This window comes from Acomys russatus, chromosome X (genome assembly GCF_903995435.1).
Source record: "Acomys russatus chromosome X, mAcoRus1.1, whole genome shotgun sequence".
NCBI classification, from domain to species: Eukaryota; Metazoa; Chordata; class Mammalia; order Rodentia; family Muridae; genus Acomys; species Acomys russatus.
This window is the reverse complement of record NC_067169.1, coordinates 5,302,888-5,317,736: the sequence shown is the minus strand read 5'-3', so window position 1 is coordinate 5,317,736 and position 14,849 is coordinate 5,302,888. Positions and strand designations below refer to the sequence as shown.

At 38.9% G+C, this 14,849-nt stretch overlaps 1 protein-coding gene and 1 pseudogene across 1 annotated transcript in view; both read right to left on the bottom strand.

Annotated features, from left to right (window-relative positions):
* Positions 1–14,849, bottom strand: part of Ptchd1 (patched domain containing 1) — a 55,908-nt gene that overhangs the window by 23,955 nt on the left and 17,104 nt on the right. The window lies entirely within an intron of this gene.
* On the bottom strand, positions 12,992–13,973 carry LOC127185706 (ribosome production factor 1-like; annotated as a pseudogene).

The following is a 14,849-nucleotide window of genomic DNA, read 5'->3' as shown; positions in this document are numbered from 1 at the left end:
TTTGTTGGCCATTTAAAATGAAGAAAAATGAAACTATGAAAAATGTGACCTTCCCATCATGTTTACAGTAAAATCCCAAGTTCTGACTGTAAAGAAGTACATGAGGCTTTGTCCTTGCTGACTTTTATAGACTCATACTTTGCTATGTTCCTACTACTTACTCTCAAGTCTCACTGGAATGACCTTCTTCTGGGACCTACTAGACCTGTGTGCTCACTTCCTTCACTTTGCTTTAATCATATGTCCTGATAACACCTTCAGTTAAAAAAAAATCACTGCCATCAGTACTTTGTTTTAGCTTCATCTCAGCACCAATTATGATATGCCATTGACTCTTTGTTTTCATATTATGCTGTCCCCAAGGGAATACAAATTCTGCCATGCTAGAGTGCATGTATGCTTAGTTTACTGCTCCATTTTTCTTTACTCAGAAGGGTACCTGGAGCATGTACTGCATAGATGTGAAAAAACACATAGAAGAACCTGAGGAATGAATGAACTTGTGAACTCTCTCTCTCTCCCCGTGTGTGTATGTGTGTATGTGTGTGTGTGTGTGTGTGTGTGTGTGTGTGTGTGTGTGTGTGTGTGTATTTGTGTGGAAGCCAGAGCTCAGGTGTCATTCCTCAGCAGTCATCTACCTATTTTATTCTTTAAGACAGGGTCTCACTGTATACCTTTGGCTGGCCTGGAACTCACAGACATCTGCCTGCCTTTGCCTCCTAAGTACTGAGATTAAAGGTCATCTTGTCTTTTGAATCAAAATTGATTGCTGGGCATCCTGGCATATACCTTTAATCCCAGCATTCACTCAGGAGGCGGAAGCGGAAGCAGGCAGATCTCTTTGAGTTCGAGGCCAGCTTCATCTACATAGTAAGTTCCAGGACAACCAGAGCTATGTAGAAAGATCATGTCACAAAACAAAACAAACAAAGCAAAGCAAAGGCAAAACAAAAAGGAAGTCTATCATTGGCCTCCTGCACACTGAATAGGGTAGATCAGCTCAAAAACTGAACCTATACTCTTAACCACTAAGCCATCTCTCTAGCCTAGAAAATACAATGTCTAACAAACATGTTAGTACTGAATTCCAGGCCAAGCACCCTTTGAGGGAAGGATTATCTCTTTCTTTCAGATAATGAAGCTGAATTAAATTAAATGCCTAAAGACATGGTCTTTGTTTGGGTTCCCAGAGAAGCTAGTTTGGAGGTCAAGCACTATGCATGTAAGACATTTGGAAGACAATCCCACATGGCAGGAGGAAAAGAATTACACTTCCAGACAGGGCTTGAACATCAATGGGTAGTTGTTCTTCCCCCTTCTGTCTTTTCCTCTCTACCAAGGGTCCTATCAGACTTATTAAGTTTATGATAACTTGTTTGTAGGAGACAGTTTAATGATAGTATGTAAAGATTTTAAGGGAAAGGCAACTATATTAGGAATGATATGACATATCCATTAATTGTTCCTTTTCCTCACAAACAAAATCAAAGATGCACACATTATGAGCATGAGCCTCTGCAGTCCAGCAGAACTCACACATTTAGTAGTTTTAGGCCATGAAAAAAGATCAACCAGAGTGTCAATGGTTGATTGTCTGAATCAGACCCTATGGGTTTGTCTGGAGAGGAAATTCTTGATCACATTAATTGAAGTGGGATGTCCCACTTGAGTGACATCATTTCCTGGACAGAGAATCTTAAACATATAATGCATGCATGCGTTAATCCACTGCTCTAGGTTCTGGACAGCACATCTAGTGAGAGCAGTTCTTTCATGTTTCTGCTACTGTGACTTCCTTGCTACAGTGGACTATAACCTGGAATTGTGAGCTAAAATAAACCATTTTTCCCACACCCTCAAAAGAAAAAAGATCATTTACCACTATATACCCCCCAACTATAAAATTTTTTGAGAATAACAACCTAAATTTATACTTCATGAAAAAATGTCGCTATCAGATGAATATTTTTGTCATATTACATTTTTCCTTGAGTGGGCATTAGGGATATGAACAATGAAAATTAAGGCTGGTGACTGAAGTAACAATGACAAAAGAATGTTCTGCCTGATGACATGCAAACAAGTCTCTTTGATAATGGACCATGAGTCTTAGAAAGAATAACTGATGCAAAGAGAATCTTACTAGATAATTCATTTTCTACTGGAAATAACTTTTCCCTCACACAAGATGAATACTCTTAAAACTAAAGAGTGTCTCACCTACTCCCCTTTTCCTGATCTGGCAGCAAATGGCCAAGGCTGTGATTATTTCTTCAGTTCAGCTTGATAAGGCCTTGACTCTTCTGAGAGATGTTGATATTAGTGGCATAGTGTGTCTTGGTGGAGACATGGTGCTGTCTTCAAATCTCAGTGTTGACATTTGCTACATATATGCCTCAGTACTTCATCTGTAAACTGAGGATGCTGATGATGCCTAGCTCATTAGGATTGTTAGTGAATAAATTAAAAGCCAAATGTCAGCTTTTCAACAGTTTCTGAAACACCGGTACAATCCAGAAAATAAGAGCAAGAACAAAATGAGCAAGCAGAATATTCCATCTATATATTCTGTTTTGCTTTGCTACTCCCATTTTTTATTAAATGAAGATCTTCCTCAGTTGTTCTTGAAAAGTATATTCAATGAAAGAAAAGGTGACAAATTTCTGCCAGTGGATTATGAGGCTAGTGGAATTATTGACATGTATCAGTATAAATATTTTAAGAGAGATAGCATATATTTGAAAGTTAACACTTGGGACTAGAGAGGTGAGCCAGCAGTTAAGAGAACTGGCTACTCTTCTAGAGGTCCTAGGTTCCAATCCCAGAACCCATATGGCTGCTAATAGCCATCTGTGACACCAGTCCCAGGGAATCTGAGGCCCTCTGTCTGGTCTATGTGGGCACGAGGTATGCACATCATCCATAGATATATGTGCATGCAAAATACTCACATGCATAAAACATTAAAGAAAAATGAAATTTGGTACTTGTTAATTGTAGCCCAGACTCCCAGCCTAAAAATGATCCCATGTACTTTATAACTGCTCTCTAGTGAGATGGCTTTGCATGTCAACTGAAGAAATATAGATCAGTTGGAAGAAAGTAGTAGATGTAAAGAAACCAATGTAAAGGATACCAAGTTCCTATTGTGATGGCGGAAAGAAGGGTATGTGTATTGCCTCATTTAGTTACCATCCCAGAGGCAGTAGAAACTATAATTTCCACGTGCAGGTAAGGAAACTGTGTCTCACGGAATTTAAACAGCTTGCTCCAGATCATAAATTTAGCAAGTAGACCAGCCCTGATTTAAATCTTGGGCTCAGAAGATTGGCCCTTAATAGGAGATTCTTTGGCAAACTAAAGACTTTATCTATTGCTATCTCTGCTTTGGACATTTGGATAATGATTAATTTAATTTTTACATCAGATTTAATCCTAGTTGACCACAGAATAGAGGACGCTGGCATAGCAAAATCAAAGGGTCAAACATAACAAGACATCCCAAGAGAAGCAGCCACATTCTATCCTGCATTGACTGCTGAAGCCTTGTAAGCACTTGATACTCCAATAGAAACCTAAAGGAAAAGACAGAGCTCCATTACCAGTGACAAGCATGTTCAACCAACAGGAGAGAAGAAAATGTGGAAAGCGAAGATACTTTCCGTACTCTAAAACTGTTCTTTGCATCATGCTTCTTTCCTATTGATAAAGCAGCCTGCCCCCATCATGGACTTGAAAGCCATCTTATCATAAAGACAAACTAGGTTTATTCTTATTTATGATGAAATCTTTGTTTCTCAAAGATTGGGCCATGCCCCAACTATAACCTTAACTACAAATGATTCTCTACTGGCTGATCCAGGAAGTGGCAGTCATGCCTTTGTTTCAAAAGGATGTTATGACCAATTTGCTACACTTACGGTCTGCTTCTTTGATCTCTACTTATTTGTATACCAAATATCCCATTTGGAAATCCACTACTCCTATGCTATAAAAACCCTATTCTCCTCATGTGCAGTATAGATCTTTTGAATCCTGCCTTAGGGGAACTCAGCCTGTATACATGGTTGAAGCTTATTTTAATTAACTTGGCCATTATTTTGGTTTTTCTCCTCACATCTGTAGATTAACACTATGTTACCAACATCTGGCAGGGGGAGGGGGCAGGCAGACAAACAAAGAAGAAAACCTTTATTGGTAACAATGGATAACAGCTTTAGATTTACTGCAAAACATCAGATGGAAGTCATAGGTGTTAGGGAACTTGACTGAGTATCATCCTTTCCCAAAGGCAGTTTACCACTAGGATATATGTGCTCTCTGAGGAAGAGATTTTGGTTCATTTAATCTAGTATATCCTAGGCACCTACAATAGTGTTGGACACAGAGGGGCACAACAAAGATGTGCTGATTGAACCTTCAGAGTTTGTCCTTTCTTGTTGATTTAAACTTCTTCTTGTGACAGTGAATGATACCTCATTTGTGCTCATAGGCTCTTATTGTGCTTCATGTCTTCAATAACCAGATGACATTGAATTTGATCCTGTTGCTTATGTGCTAAAGAGAAATGGTTGGTCTCATTAGATGCTTATCTGTTTCACCACTTCAATTGTAGTCATTTTGTTTATAACTACAGTATTGTGGGAAACCTAAAACACTGCATGCGATACTGTGCTACCACAACAAAGGCCTTAAGGAAGAGAATTTTGGTGTGTGTGTGTGGGGGGGGGGGGCGTTGGGGAGTGATCCTTCCATCTCTAACTAAACTCTCTATTTCTCTATTGCAACTTCCGTCCAGCATAAGGCTGTGATGTGCGAGTCAGTAGGTCTCTTTTTCTTGCTACTTCTGAGATGGTGGGCATACACAGAACATTAAGCTCCTTTTCCTGAGCACACCAGCTCTACTGTAATTGACAAATGTCTCTCATTGAGCCATCTCATGGACAGAGGGCCTATGGAGGTGGTTTATCTAGCCATGAGAGAGAAGTTGCTTTAAGACCCATAGATATCTCTCTAGGTGATTCTTTCTTTAATGCTGACAATGTTTGCTCATTTTCAGGTTCAGAGATGTGAAGTATGTGATAGATTTTTTGATACTGGACAGGTGTTCTGGAAGAGTCTTTTTGCTTCATTGAGAAGTAGAATCATGCGGAGAATATATCTTGTATCTCATTATCAGTTATTGCAAAGACCCATTTGTTCAACAGTTATTAAGTGACTATACTAGGTTGGGCATTATGTAAACACCTGGAGATAAAGGATATTAAAGTATAATTTATTCTCTGAATTGGTTGGCATGTGTGAACCAGAAAGCAAAGTGTCATGTTCCTATGACAGGAGGCTCTAAAAGCATACAGAGGGATACATCTACTATGTTGGTGTGTAGGAAAGGGTGAAGAACATGTATGTGTGCATGCATACGAACATGCGTATTAGTGGGGTGCCATACAATACATAATTGGAGAGGCAACAGTCTGGATGAAGGATGATCTTTTCACTTATGACATAAAAAGCATTTCTTAGCAACTTTGAGAAAATTTTAGCTCAGGTCATGTGAACATAACATAAAGTTCTGCTTTCCCAGAGCATTCAGAAAAAAAAAGAAAGACAAAGGGCACAATCACAAAATATGTGTGGATTTCTAAGAAAACAAAGAGGTTTGTGGTATTAAGGAAAGACTTCTGAGATGGAGTAACCTCTAAATAGGGGTTCAGAATGTGAGAGTTTATCAGGGCTTTGGCCAGAGGCTTGAAACTGCTCAAAAGAGCACAGCAAGTGGGAATTGTGACTATAAAATTTGCATACAAATGGTTTCTTGTTTCCTATTTTGTTCTTCCTGTTTTGCATTAAAGAGTATGGGGAATGGGGAGTGAAAGAGACTCAAGCTGCTGAGTAAACCACAGTAAAAATTAAAGAGCCAAGAAAAAGACCAAGGGGTCTTATCTGCTGAAGTTGGAAGATAAACTTTTTTTAAGGCAACTAGAAGATAAGGAAAGGTCCTACGCGGGGGCTTGCTGGTCAGAATAGTTTCTTGGGAAAGTTACTCTGCCAGAAATATGGTAGCTGAATTGGGAAACACAGGAGTCTTGAGTCAGAATGAAATATTAGTGCTGGATCTACTGAAACACTGAAAGGTTGACTGGCTTGAAGAAGGTCGAGTTCTGACTCTGTGATTATACAGATCTAGAAAACTTATACCAGGAAGAAATCTAGGTAGGAAAACTGTAAAATATCTGTCAGGCCCAAAGTACTGGTGAACTATTTCTGATGCACTTTCTTGGGTTTATGTCTTAACAGGCCACCTATCAGTTATAGATTTACAACTGGGAAGATTTAGTTAGTGTGGCCATTAAGTTTTCTATATGTACACTTCCAAAAGGCAGGCACAGATAACATAAGCACAGAAATCCCTGGCCAATTGTTTCAAGTTATTTGATAGCAGATGTGTTTAGCATCCTGTTTAAATCCTCTAACCCAGATACCAGCACATAGACACACACACACACACACACACACACACACACACACACACACACACACACACTCACAGTTTCTTGTAAAAGCGACCACTTTGTCATCTGCTGGCCAAGCCAGAGGTGCTGGGAAGTTAACAGTGTTTGGGAGCAGCCCTCAGCCAATGACATATGGGCATTGATGTTTTAAAAAGCTAGCTCCATTTCCATGGGTGGGATCACTCTGTGATATTTTTTTATATTGGCCTCTCAGAGCTTCCCTAGTAATGTTATGATCCAGATGCCTGCAGCAATCACCTGCTGAACTGCACACACTTTTAAGTTTTCGCTACTTTCTGGCTTATGTCTTTGTTCCCTGTCTGATTACTCTATAAAAAACTTTTTCAAAAATCAGATTTCTTGTTTCAGAGTTGGCTTGTAGGGGAAAATAAATGCAAACAATGTTCAGTAATACCTAATGCCTTAGCAATGTGGTTCTTAATGTCCTCAAAACACTAAATTATTCCAAGACCACCACCCACATGTCTTTTATATTCAAATACAGTTATGTAGTAAAGAAACTCAGCACTAACAGTAAAGTTAGAATCACTTGACTTTCCTTTCCTGACCAGTCTAATTTTCTCCCAAGATGTTATACACAGTAGGTATGTAATTAATATGTCTCCAAGTAGCCTTGAGAAGCTCCACTGTAGTTGGTAGCAGTGTGATCTCTCTCTCTCGCGCGCGCTCTCTCTCTCTCTCCTCTCTCTATGTATCTTCTTTCTATCTTTCTATCTATCTATCTATCTATCTATCTATCTATCTATCTATCTCTATATCTATATATCTCACAATGCTGCTAACTGTGCTTTTTGTGGGAATAGCTCTACTATTTTCTTTAAGAATCAAAGGAAATAACATGATATATCTAAGGTGTGTTGTGTTGATGATAAGGCTATACCATAACTCCTCAATAAGGGCTTAAGTCTGCATCCTGCCAGGAATGAAAAACTGTAGGATGGCATGATCACTCATCTTCTTGCTCATAATAAAAGAAACAGCCATTTCTTTGACTTTTACTTATTTTGAAGGAAAAAAACCCAAGCTTAGTAATGTAGTTAGAAGCTTCTTTTCATCCTTCTGGAACATCTCAGGAGGCAAGGTCTCAGGCTTCAGTGTTCTCTCTTGACAGCAAATGCTGGCAGGTTGCCCAAGTTGAATAAGAGTCCCTATCTTTACATTTCTGCATTTCTGCTGTTGTGGCAGTAGGTGTGTGGGAGAGACAGTTGATGTGTTCACTGGATTCTTTCCCAGGCAGTGATGTGCCTGGGGAGTATGTGCTGGTGGAGACAAATTCTCTATACATCAGTTGTGCTGCCAGTACAGGTGTTGAAAGTCTCCATGGTGGCAGTGTGTTGGACTTCAGTAAAACTGGGTGGATTTGTCTGCCAAGCTTTGAGCTGCCTTTCTTCTGTTTGGTATTTACCACTGTTGGAGGCTCTGTACTCTTCCATTTTATTGACAGGGTCACTGAATAGAGGGCAAGTGCATGTGTATACTCTTCGTTATTGAGATATAACTTGTACATGGTAAAGCGTACATGTGTTGAATATACAGCTTATGTATTATCTATTCACATACCCATAACAGTATCCTTTAGATCAAAAGATAGAATATCTATAGCACCAATACCTATGTCCCTTTCCTTTTAATACTGCCACTAATCATAGAGAAAAACTGTTCTGACGTCTGTTGATATTGATTTGTTTTGTTTGTCTTGAGCTTCCTATAACTAGAATGGGATAGTATGTACATGAATGTGTAGTGTGTATATTACTCTTTAGATAGCCCTCACATTCCATCTTATGTCTTATGCTTTTAAGTAGTTTTTGCTTGTATTCAATGCCTTAGTAATCTATTGTGAGAAGGTGCTGCATTTTATTGTCCCATTTTATGTTGGTGGATCTTTAAGGTTTTTGTAAATAAAAATTCCAAGGACATAGCCTTTGGAGGACATATGAAACTACTTCTTTCAGGAAAATAGTGATGTTTCATAATTCTATATAAAAATAGCTATGTCTTAAATTTGTAAATATCCTCACAATTGCCAATTTCAAGTTATTCAGGGCAGGCAATGTAGGAAAGGATAAGGCCAATGAGAATTCAGAGACCAATATCTGCATACCATTAGGTATATAGACTCTGGGGTGAAATATTAAGATCATAAGACAAGCATATATTTAGTTTAAGTTTTTAAAGTGTTTAGACCCCTTTACATGTCCACCAGAAATATGGTAGAGTTGAATTTGCCTCATAGTCTCAGGAATAGTTAGCATTATTAATCATTTTAACTTTTACCATTCTGGTATGTGTCCACTGGTATCTCATTTTTGGATTTAATTTGTGTTACCATGGTGACTGAAGCTAACTTTGCACCTTTCCATATATTCATTATCTATATGGCTATGTTCAAGTCTTCTGACCTTTGTGTTATTGGCTTGTTCCTTCATTCCTTAGTGATATGTAGGGGGGGAAAATCTAAGTTCAAAGACTAGTAAGTATTATCAGATACAATGAAAGAAAGGAGAGCTTCAGAAGCAGCATGACATTCTAGAAACAATAATCTGACGTAGGATTCACACAGACCTCTGTTCATAACCAACTAAATAACTTCCTGATGACCTTGAGCAAATGAACCTTCTGAGCCCTCAGCTTCTTTATTGTTAAAACAGGAGTACTATAATATAGTGTTGTTGGTTCCCATCAGAAATATTCATTAGAAGTGTCCAGTTATTCTTTTGTGTACTGAGAAACCTTCTCTGATCTCAATCAGAAAATGGGAGCTGGCACCTTTGCCCAGGAGTGCTATTCATGAGGCAGATGATGGCCTAATTGAATGCCCAGAAATCTCATATTCTTGGCTGTCTGGTGATGTTATTGTCACAGAGCTACTGCCTTCCTCATGGTTTGAGAGCTATATTATTTGTAAGGAAAAAAAAATGCTCCTTTATGGCAAAGTTTAGTAACACGATATTCTCAAAGAACTTCCTTGATATGGTAGTATATCTATATAGCATTTTTTAAGAGTGCTGTATCTGCTATTTAGTGGTAGATGCTTCCATGAATCAGCACTATTAAGAATCTGGGACTGTTTCTAGAAAGGCAGCACTGTGACAAGATAATCTGCAGTGTTCTTCTTGTCTTTTTAGTCTAGATTTGTGAAAAGTGATAGCCTCAGCTTAGATACCATCCTCTCCAGGAAGGCTGCATTGAAAATTTAGATTAAGTCTTTCTTGATACCCTGTGGTAGAAACGTCTGTTTCATCACTTACCATACTTTAATGGCAATATTCTCTTAGATGTTTAGGAAAGAGCTGAGTTTCAGTCTGTTATATTCATGCTCCCAGAACACTGTGAGCAAGAGAAGGTATATGAGTCAAGACAAACATACCAGGCAAGTAGACACACTCTGGCATCACTTAAGCAGCCTCTCCTGATATCTACTAAAACACTGTGAGGTGACTGAAAAAAAGTACTGCCTAGTTCTCAAAGACCCAGAGAAAAAGGGCAAAACAAATAAAAAAGCAAGCAACAAGCAAATAAGAACCAAGGCATGAATTAAATTGAGTACATGTTCTTGTATGTTTGTCCAAGATACCACGGCAGTTTAAAAACAAACAGATACGCTAATACTTTTCAGCCTAGTACACAAGAGAATATGTAGGAAGATATTAATATCTGTATAATATCACACTGCAATGAAGAATAAAGGAGTTTAAACAATGCCATTTTTTCTTTCTGTGTAGAAGTAATTTTCTCAGAGCTAATAAAATGCAGCCTACAGACCTCCAATAAGCTTTCAGTTTATTTAAAAAGTAGGTGAGCTTAGGTGTTACTCTTGTTAATGCCAAGACATGTGTAATAGAAGAACCAAGAACGCAACACAATAGTCTTATAAATTGTTTTCCATGTCAAGTTAACCATTCCAAACAATTGTTAAGCTGTAATGTGTTTAGGACATGTTACAGAGTGATTCTGTACTGTTATAATAAGTAGTATATTGTAGTTTTTCTTTTTAAGTAACAAGATAGGAAAACTAAAATGCTAAAGAGCAGACCATTCTGAAGTGGAAATATTTTCACTGGTTTTGATTACAACTTCAGAAAGGGAGACACCCAATGGGAAGCAAGTAACTCAAAGTGAAAAGCTCATGGTGGAGACTGATAGACTTGACAGATCACCTTGAAAACAGAGCATCAACTATGCTTCATCTTGTCTTTCTCTACCTATAATTTAAATAAGAGATGAAGATAGATTGCAAGGACTATAAAGATTTTGACTATGCACTTTAAGTTAGGATTTTTGGTGTGTGTGTGTGTGTGTGTGTGTGTGTATGTGTGTGTGTACACAGATGAAGCTAGAGACTGTCATGTGCCCTGCTCTAATATTCTCTGCCTTATTCCTTTGAGACAGGGTTTCTCACTGAAATTGGAACTAGAATGGCAGCCAGAAGGCCTCAGTGATCCTCCTGTCACTGTCCCTCAGAAAAGTGCACTGATAGGTGGTGTATGTGACCATAGTCAGCTTTTCACAAGAGTGCTGTGGACTCATATTCAGGTACTCATGCTTGCACAGCCCAGCAAGTGCTGTTAACCACGGAGCCATCTCCTCATTCTAGTTCAAATTTTACAGTTCTTTTTATGGTTCTGGTGGCACAAAATTGCAGTAACAACTAGTAGAAAAACTAAGGTAGGAGGATCCGAAATTCAAGGGCAGCTTGGGCTAAAAAGAAATTTCAAGGACATTCTAGGACAACTTAATGAGACCGTCTCTCAAAATAATACCGGAAGAGCATAGTAGAGAATCATTAGTAGTGACAGTGGTCAGCTCTCTCCCATGGGGTGGTTCTCAAGCTGGGCCATTCATTGGTTTGCATTCTCTATCTCTGTTCCATCTTTGCCCCTACGCTTCTTGTAGACAAGACATATTTTGGGTTGAAGGTTTTATGTGTGGTTTAGTGTCCCCTTCCCTCTGCAGGGAGTCCCACTGACTACAGGAGGTGCCAACTATATACTCCTTAACATGCATTGCTTGGAATCTCAGCTAGAGTCACCACAGACTCCCAGGAACCTCCCTTCTTGTAGAGATACCCTTCCCCAAGAGTTCTGTTCTCTCTCCTGGTCTTTCTCCTCACTTGCCTGCCCTCCTTTCTCTGCCCACCTGATCCCTACTCCTGTTATTCTGTCCCCCTCATCTCACACATAGTTTCTTCCTTCTATTTACTTTGGACGTCTATTGTATTTCCTGTTCTGAGTGACATTCAAGCATCTTCCCTTGGGCTTTCCCTGGCTTATTGTCTTCTGAGATGCTTAGCCAGGCAGCTGATGGAGACAGATGCGGAGACCCAAGGCCAAGCAATGGGCCCAGTTTGGAGAGTGTTGTGGACGAGTGGGAGGAAGGACAGAGGGACACACCTTACTATTGTTTTGTGCTCAAATTCTATGAAAGAGATTGCTTCTGCATTACTATTTAGTCTCTTCTCAATCCATTGTCATTTGGTTGCCAACCCCATAAATACTAGAATATTCTTTTTTTAGCACTCAAAAAGACTTCATCTCCTGTTTCTTTCTATCTTGAAAAAATTCAAACCATCAAACAATCTCCAACTTCCTGCTACTAAATACATAACGGTAGCTATATTTGCATCCATAATATTCACTTGTGAAAATCAGGCTTGTCTTGTAGATTTCTAGGACCCTCTGTATCCTTTTATTTTGCTATTCTCCCATGCGTCTCTCATTTAGAGTCCCAATAGGATGCCTTCCCTTCTGTCCCAGTTTCCTGGTAAGTGAAGGTTTTCGTGGGACATGCCCCTTGGGCTAGTATGCAGATATAAGTGAGTATATACCATTTGATTCTTTCTGCTTCTGGGTTAACTCACTCATTATGATCATTTCTAGCTCAATCCATTTATCCACAAATTTTGGGAATTCCTTGTTTTTAATAGCTGAGTAGTATTCCATAGTTTCTTTATCCACTCTTCTACTGAAGGTCCTAGAAATCTACAAGTAGAACAATATAATAGGCAGATTTGGGCCCAGGGGTCCCGCTCAAACTAAGGCACCAGCCAAGGACAATACAGGAGGTAAACTTTAAACCCCTTCCCAGATCTAGCCAATGGTCAGAACATTCTCCACAGTTGAGTGGAGAGTGTGATATGACTTTCTCATGTACTATGGTGCCTCACATTTGACCATGTCCCCTGGAGGGGGAGACCTGGTGGCACTCAGAGGAAGGACAGCAGGTAGCCAAGAAGAGACTTGATACCCTATGAGAATATATAGGGGGAGGTAATCCCCCTCAGGAACAGTCATAGAGGAGGGGAATAATGGGAAAATGGGGGGGGGGGCAAAATGGGAGGATACAAGGGATGGGATAAACATTGAGATGTAACAAGAATAAATTAATAAAAAAAAAAAAAAAAAAAAAAAAGAAAATCAGGCTTGTCCAGCAAAATTCAATACTACTCCTCTAGTACTTTATAAATGGAATTTTCTTCAACTTGTATCCATTTCCTGTGGCTTATGGACCTACTCATATTCTCCATATATAGAATCAAAGGTTTACTTCTGAAGAGATCATAATCTTAAGGTAAAATGTGGTCCAAGTTTCTGAATTCCCACTTTCTTTTCACTTTTGAATATGTATCTATGAAACCTGAAGATGTAATCCTGATGATTGTGGAATGTGGCAACCTGCCTACGAATAAACTGAGGATTATGAGGACAGAGAGAAAAAAACCATACATACATACATACATACATACATAAAATAAAACCTAGCTATGTTGTAAAGTTATTCAGAATTATCTTGGGTACAGGTTCTGTGGGGTCTTTGCCTTGTCTCTTAATTTCTTTCTGATGACAAACACTACTCATTTTAAAGTGAACAGTTGGACCATTTGGCAAGTGACTCAAAATAAATCCATTTGGTCTTTTCCGATCTTCATTAATAACAATTAGGTCTGTGAAATCTCTTGCAATGCACTGTTAGGTAATTTTTTTCAGAGCCAGTCCTAGTCTATAATAAGCATGTAAAACTGGTATGACTGTTGAGAGCTGTTCATAGAGTTGTACTGTTCTCCCATGAGGTCCATCTGATGTTGTGATGAGAATCTTAGGAGATGTCTGTCTCTTGAAGTAAGAAGCAAATTCATCTATAGCTTCACCATAATCCACCTCTTCATCATTGGGATATCCTGTGGCTTCATCACAGATGCGTTGATTGTCAGTGGCTTTGGCACAGCCTTATCACTAAGAGCCTCTTTCTTTTCTAAGTTTTTTCTTAGCCGCCAACTTTTCCTTTTGCTGCTGAATGTCGCCCCACTTTGTTCTTAATCTCTGAGATACTGAAGCCCAGAGGGAGGGCAGTGGCTTTCTGGGGCTGCACCTTGCTCTCAGCTGCCCACCATAGCCTCTTGAGGCTCTTCAGTGGAGGCGTTCCTACATCGGTAATCTCCATGTCTTTAGCTATGTTGTTGAATCTGTCCCTCTTTCATTTCTATAATGAATTCCAACTCAACTCAACACTTTCCCTCCTCTTACATGACCAACTAATTTTGTGTTTCCCTCTAAGTAAATCTTCTATCTTTGTTGATTTACAAATTTGATTTTACTGAAAATACTGTCTCTGTAGTCCCTGATCTTGATATTGCCCACTAAACTTTTCATGACAATAAATTTGATTTCCAATTTGACTTCTTGGTTTTAGGCTGAAAAACCTACAGTTCACATTAGCACCTGTCTTCAATAGGGACCTAAATTTCTATCAATCTGAAGATTTGTAGATAGAGGCTATGACAGTATTTTACCTGGAGCTATCCTGAATCTTTCCTACCAAATTGAACTTTTTTTGTTGTTGTGAGTAACACAGCCCTATTTCCCTCTTCCTATTCACCTAATCAGGATACTTGTAAATTCAAATCATCCTTTTCTCTTGATGTACTCCAAGGTCCAGTGATCTGCAACCCTCACCAGTTCTATCTGCCTATTATGGGACTAGTACATTTAGTATCTGTTCTGAAGTTCATTAGTCCCCAGTGATGTCAGTCGGGTCACACAACAAAACCAAACCAGAGAGTCTCCATACTACACAATTTTTAGAAATGTCCAATTAGGCAGAGTTAAATGGTTTTGTTGTTATTATGGTTGGATTTTTTTTTATATTTGTTGCTTTGCTTTATGTTTTTTTTTTAAGAAAAGAACATTCTAGAGGCTTTAATGTGGCAATGTATATTCATTATGGGGATTCCCCTTGTTGTTTTCCAAAGTTACTGACCCGCAGAGCATGATTTTATTACAACACCAAAGGAAACTTTTCTAAAGCTCATTTTAGAAA